Source organism: Lupinus angustifolius, unplaced genomic scaffold (assembly GCF_001865875.1).
Source record: "Lupinus angustifolius cultivar Tanjil unplaced genomic scaffold, LupAngTanjil_v1.0 Scaffold_48_99, whole genome shotgun sequence".
Lineage (NCBI taxonomy): Eukaryota > Viridiplantae > Streptophyta > Magnoliopsida > Fabales > Fabaceae > Lupinus > Lupinus angustifolius.
Window position 1 is genome coordinate 394975 of NW_017728884.1, and position 6835 is coordinate 401809.

The 6835-nt window shown below is 32.4% G+C and overlaps 1 pseudogene; it reads right to left on the reverse strand.

Moving 5' to 3' along the window:
- Positions 1-19: 19 nt before the first annotated feature.
- LOC109342009 lies at positions 20-622 on the reverse strand (annotated as a pseudogene).
- Between the last annotated feature and the right edge of the window lie 6213 nt (positions 623-6835).

The window sequence follows — 6835 nt, forward strand, 5'->3', positions numbered from 1 at the left end:
ATAAGAGCATGTTCATGTATTACGCACAGATACCTGTAGAGAGATTCATGTTGTTTATTTTACACAATATGGATCTGCCATTAATATCACTGCCACCATTACAAGCATTATCCTAATTTGGAGAAAAATTGGTGAAGGAGTTGTAGTCAGTGTTGTTGAAACTTGCTTCCTTTGGGATCATAAGGTTTTGGTGATGATGATGAAAAGAAGACACCATTGAAGGCTTCAATTTTCTCTGGATCACAATGGATTCTTCAATCACATTGAAGTTGTTATCTCTAGGTGCTTCGCTACTATGAGGGTGAGACTGAATCATCTTATTAGGTGATCTTGCACAATCCTCAAGTTGAATAGGTGATCTCAATTGTTGGAAGGTTTCAATATTATTTTCAGTTATTGCAGTGCACTTTTTCTTCAAGTCTTGCACTTACATTACCCTCCCATTATTGTCGGTAGTGTTGCTCATCTTGTTACTAGTCATCTAGTAGTATTGCTCTTTCTCTTGCTTTCTCCCTTGACTCCTTCATCTTTGTGCGAACACAAGCAGGTTCCTTCTTTACACTTTTCAACTTCCTCATCTCTTTCACGTCATTTGAATCTAACCCTGGACATTGAAAGTTCAACAAAGACTACAAAATAATGCAATCAACAACAACAAAAATGAAACAAAAAAAATGAACAATTATAACAAATTCCATATACAACAAAAACTCAACCTTGCAACTCATTCCTATAAATAGTTGTTGTATGAACATTTGACTAACTTTCTTTTTACAAAATGGATATTATCTAATATTTCAAGATTTGGTTCTTACTTTGTCTCCAAGCTGAAAATATCAACCTCAAATTTCTATCAAACGGAATTTGTAACAAATGATCATCATAATGCTAAGGAATATGTGAAAAGAACCACTTGTGTGTAAACTCACTAGTAATGAGCACAATCAGATGTTCATTGGTGTTGGCAAAGTTTAGTTGACTTCATACAAGTGTGACAAAAAGAGAATTGTAGACAGGAGAGTCACTATAGTTAAAGAGTTATCAACTAGAACTACATCAAGCAAATGACATCTCAGATATCTCATAAAGTACTAGAAAATTGGCTTAGTCTTTGTTAGGGTACAATACATTACAAATATCTCATAAAGTACTAAATGGGAAACCCAAGCATGCATGTTATGTTGTTATTATACTAATATTTGTTGTTTTCTTATTTCTTGAAGTTGTTACTGTTTCTCTAATGAAACTTGGCTCGACATATCCATGAACCCTTTTCTATCTTGTCACTCTATTCAGGGCCATATCCTCTGCTTAAACCTTTGCAGACTCCTCTTTCACTACTACTACTTTTGTGTGTGTATGTTTGCATATCCAATGATATGCTTGGTCAAATTGCAGCATAACTTATTTGATCATCATCAATAATAGTATTTAGTTACCTCAAATAAAATATAATATTTATAATGCACCTAATGTATTTGTTATATCATTATTGGGTAACTAAATAAATAGCACATAACTAAAAGCACGTGCTATGTTGAAGAAAATATATTGCTGGTACTTTGAAATAAGAAGGGGAAATCTACTGAGTATAGACCAACACTTCCACCACTTGTGTTCGTCATAACTAGTGGTGAACCACTTACATTACTAGAAAGGATTCATGCTCATACAACATTTGAAGGAAACTCATATTTGTTCTTGGAGTTACTAAATATTATCTACATTTATTCGTGTCCGTTTGACAAACTAATCTATATACGAATTAAATAAGTTGTCGATAAATTTAATGTTGAAATTCTTGTACCTTTTCACATTATACACTCCCAAAAGTCATATAAGATACTTGTTGATCATAGTTTTTACAAAAGACTACAAGTGCCCTAAGACACTAGTTAAAGAAAACAATAAGAGAAAGTTGATATCAAAAAATTAAGCGCATTAGTTCTCAATATATTAGATACATGATTTCCCAAGATACAATTATCTTTCTTACTACCTTAACTAGTGTCCTTAGAAAATTGGTTAACATCTAAACTAGTCATGTTCACTCTAGATACAAAGAAAATCTTATATACCAAAGCATATTGATCAATGAGAAAGCAAACATACTTATAAGGATTCTGCAAATTGGGCAGCCTCCAAGTCAAGCTCTTGTCTCATGACACAGTTCATAAACCATTCACTACTGAAAGTCAGTATACCTTTCTTTGCCGCCATCATTGCTTCTTCTGTATCTTCTTCGCATGTCACGAAGATTGTTGTCGATGCTTCAATTACATTTTCAAGTCCACGGATAACCTAAAAAAAGAAGTAGAGCTTGATCACAGGCGAGGTTCAGAAAAACAGAATGTAAACAGCTGTGTTTACCACATTAAGCATATCTACATTATAGGACTACATTACCACAAGCAGGTTCCATTGGGCTTATCAACACCACCAGCAGGTTCTTGGTGAAATGTTATATACTCCTCATGTTAAAATTACCACTCAAATTGTTTGGCTATCTCCTTATTACAACAATACTATGTGAACACTAGTAAAAAATGTAACTACATTTGAAAATAAACTTCTAAATTTCAGGGAAAAAATGTAAAGTAACACAAAACCAAATCACTCACAGTGGCGACAGATTTGTTGTTTGGATTCTCCTTTTTTAACTTTTCTCTGAACTCAGCCTTGCATCAACAACAACTTACAAAGTAAAAATCAGAAATCAATAATCATCGCAATAAGAAGAAAATGATTCAATAATTTGAAGAGAACTAAACTGTACATGAAAAAAGAAGAAAGTGATTGGAGGCCTCTTAGGCTTGTTTGGTTCTATTAAACTGACATTCACTGAAAATTAGGGATTATAATTTCTCATATTTCTATATCTGATAATATTATAGATTAGAGAAGCTCAAAATTAGGGATTTGAGAAACTCAAAAATTAGGGATTAGAGCTGATGAAGTGATTTGAAACAAAATTATAGAATTAAAAAAGGAGATAAAGTGATTTCTTACAGATATATGAACGATCTTGGAATTCAACAAAGATGAAGTGATTTTTGGATAGTGATGAAGTGAAGAAGTGATTTCTAGATAGTGATGAAGTGAAGAAGTAATTTCTGGATAATTAATTTTTAAGCTTTTATATTAGAATCATGGTGTGGTGTGATTGTGTGAAAGTGGTAAAGTGAAGAAGTGATTTTTGGAAAAGAGAATAGAGTGATGAACGTGAAAGTGATGAATGTTAAAGTGTGATAGTGAAAGAGTGATACTTCCTGAGAGCTTCTTTTCGAAAAGATAAAAATGCTCCAATTTGATGGTTTTGAACAATATAATTGTCTTGGTGTGCCTATTCTAATCTTCCACCTTTAGCTTAGAGGCTATAACTTAAATTAAAAAAATTGTCCAAAATTTCTAAACTAAGGACGGACACTAGTAAATCTTTACCTTGAGGTTGTTCTTTTAATTTCCCTAACTTTACCCAAAATACCTCGTGTAGGTATATATTGGAAAAATCTCTTTTTTTATTATGATCCTAAGACATTTGTAGGTTTTGAATTTAGCACCACATCCATGTTCTCATAGGTTGTCATGTGGGTTTTCAACCTATCACTATTTTTCCCTTTTTACGTTTTATTTTGTATATGAACACCCTCACATGGGATGGTTTTAAGTGTATTTGAGTTGGTAGGAAGTCGAAGGTCTAAACCATGAGTATGGGTCATTGTCAAAGCTACTCTTGAAAAGACTTCTTGAAGATGATAGTCTAAGATTTTGCCCCTACTTGGTTTAGCATTCTTGATTTCTTTTGATTAAGGCAAATTCATAGAGTCATGATAAGCAATTTTAATATTACCCAATTTTGGGCTTTTTGGAAATTTCTTATTTACGAGTCAACATAATGATTTATTTGATATTCACTTAAAAATGGGATCGAATCTAAAAGATACAGTGTAAGATATTTGAAGTCATCGTTCCATTTGAATTGCCCTATTAGGCTTAATATGGGGAGACCTAGACAAGAATAATCACAAAATATGTAACAATTTGAGACACTTCCATTATTCTTATGTTCTATTGCTCTTTTTTGTTTCCTTTAGACATGTCCTTTGCTCCATGCACAACTTTTTAAAAAGAAATGTTCAAAAGAACGATCATGCAAATTTGAAAAAATATGTAGGCTCTGAGTGGTGATGATGAAAGAATGAATTTAATCCTGTGCATTAAAGGTACGATATTTTTATCAAAATTTAGGAGATTTAATTGAGTTAATGTTTCTCTATCATACTGTGTACGATTCCCTTTCGGAGTGCACGCTTAGAGTGCTATCAGACGGGCTTCTCACGTCCCTTTGGATCGACTAACCCATGTGCAAGTGTCGTTCACATGGAACATTTCCCCTCTTCGGCCTTCAAAGTTCTCATTTGAATATTTGCTACTACCACCAAGATCTGCATCGATGACCGCTTCACACGGGCTCATGCCCTAGGTTTTGCAGTGACCGTCGTGCCCTCCTTTCTCGACCAAGTCTTTTTGAGATTATATTTGTGTCTAGATAAAGATTTCTAAAGAAATGATATAAGGCTCAAAATATTTAGTTCCCATTCTCAGCTTTTTTATTTGTCCTATTTTCAATAGTTTTCTAATATAACATATAATTATTAAGATGACTTTTTTAACGTGGTCTAAGATGGAATGATCGAAGGCTTAATATCAAGGCAATAGTTTTCCACTTTGGGACATGAATGGTTCCTATGTCGATCATTGATGTTGCACTTTTATTTGCCCTAAATTTATGTGAGATATTCATTGAGGGTTATCAATAGTGTTTTTTATTTGTTTTTTAATTTAGCCCTTTGACCAACGTTTGTGTTTCAATTATTTATCTTTAGGGTCAGATAGGGAAAATAGTGTATGAATTATGTGAAAGAGTGTATTTTTTAATAATTAAAGGTCAAGAAAAACAATTGAAAAATTATCATTCCTACTCTATTGACATTTTGCGAATAATTCAGAAATAACATCATTTCATAATATCTAGGTTGAAATGGGATGATTAGGGATATCTCATTACTGTTTTGGAATTACAATGAAATCGTGTTAAAGAAAAAATCTGCGAGATAATGCAAATCATTATGGGTCTTACATTTGCATCATCCTTCTAGTCATTTTAACTCTTGAATCAAATGTCACATTATTGCATGAATTAATTTTATTTTGTTTATTTGTGGTGAATATGATTAGTGGAGTGAAGTATGAGATGTAAATGTATATGATCAATGTATTAATATACACTCATTAAAAAATATGTAGTGCAAAATAAATTTTTATTCTTGAATAGGATATCATTGGTGAGTATAGAAGTGGTTGAGGTTGACTTGAATAAATGGAATCTTAACATGATGAGACTTCCATCCTGGTCCCCAATTGAGGTGATATCAGAGATGGTGTATTATCATATGCAGTAGGTTTAGCCCTTGCGGTTTGGTCACAAACAAGAAATCCATATAACTTTGATCCTTTCTGTCATCCTGAATTGCTTCAGTTTCGACCACGATTTTTTCTAGTCGAGTCCAGTAATAGTGCCTTCAAAACTAACCCTCAACTTGAGAGTGCCCATAGTAACAAATCACAAAATGTATGTATAGAAGATAATTTTTTACTATCTATGAAATGCTAACGTTGAGTGCATGACATTTATCTTAGAGAATGCATGAATGGTGATGGGAATGTAAATTTTTAGGCATATATGATGCATGGAAGTTGTGATAGGTAGATAGGAGTGCATGTGATTTTTAATGCATGAAATTGTTTAAAAATGCAATCTTGAATGCATATGATTTGGAGGTATGAATGTAACTATTAAATGACATGTTTAAATTTTTTGATAATTCATGAAATGATATATTTTTGCTTTTCTATGTTAATGGACGAGGAGATTTACAACAATACATGACATGATACAGTGAGACAATAGATTAAATGTGTGTAATATAATAAATAAATGATGTATTTCTTTTTGGAAGTGTGTGTATGTAAAAAAAAATGGATGATGTTGTGCCCTTAGGGTTAGAAAATCATATTGCAGACAACATAATCTTCATTACAAAATATGATCCGTCCATATGGACTCCCATTATCCTATAGTTTAGACTAGGGTTAGGGCAACGATGGGTTATCCCAACTTCTCACTATGATGAAAATTACACTTAGAACGATGGATCTTTCAAATGGTATTTCTTTTTTGTATGCAAATATGATGTCCTTATCGTATAGGAATATTAAAGTACAATAACATCTTATATCAACTAGGCTTAAATGATGATGAGGCCACCTTATTTATGGAACATATGTCACAATTTATGATAAGAAATATAAATGGTGAGAGATAAGAACTAAGGTGTGTTTTCTATGTCTTACACAAGGTATACCCTAAAAGCTTTTTGGAAGGTCTTAAGGTTACAACAATACGACAAAGTACTAAGTTATATCGATAGTGAACTCCTTAAAAGATTCTAGGCTCATGCTGAAGGTACGAAATCCCAAATATCATAGGTTAGAAAACGAGATATTACATTCTCAAGTGACAATCTAGATGGTCCATCGTACTAATAGAACTAAAACTCAATGTACATACTGACAAAGTAGAAGTTCATTTATCTAATAAAAATATCTAATTGCCGGGTATAAAACATTTGTATGCCAAGACGCAAGTGGACTAGTATTGTATAGGGAAACATATGAGCTTTTTCATTTTTATACTATTATAAAAATTATGTCTAAAAGTTGTAAAATAAATTAGAGTGCAATATTTGTTTGTTTGGGAGGATAAAAAAACAAG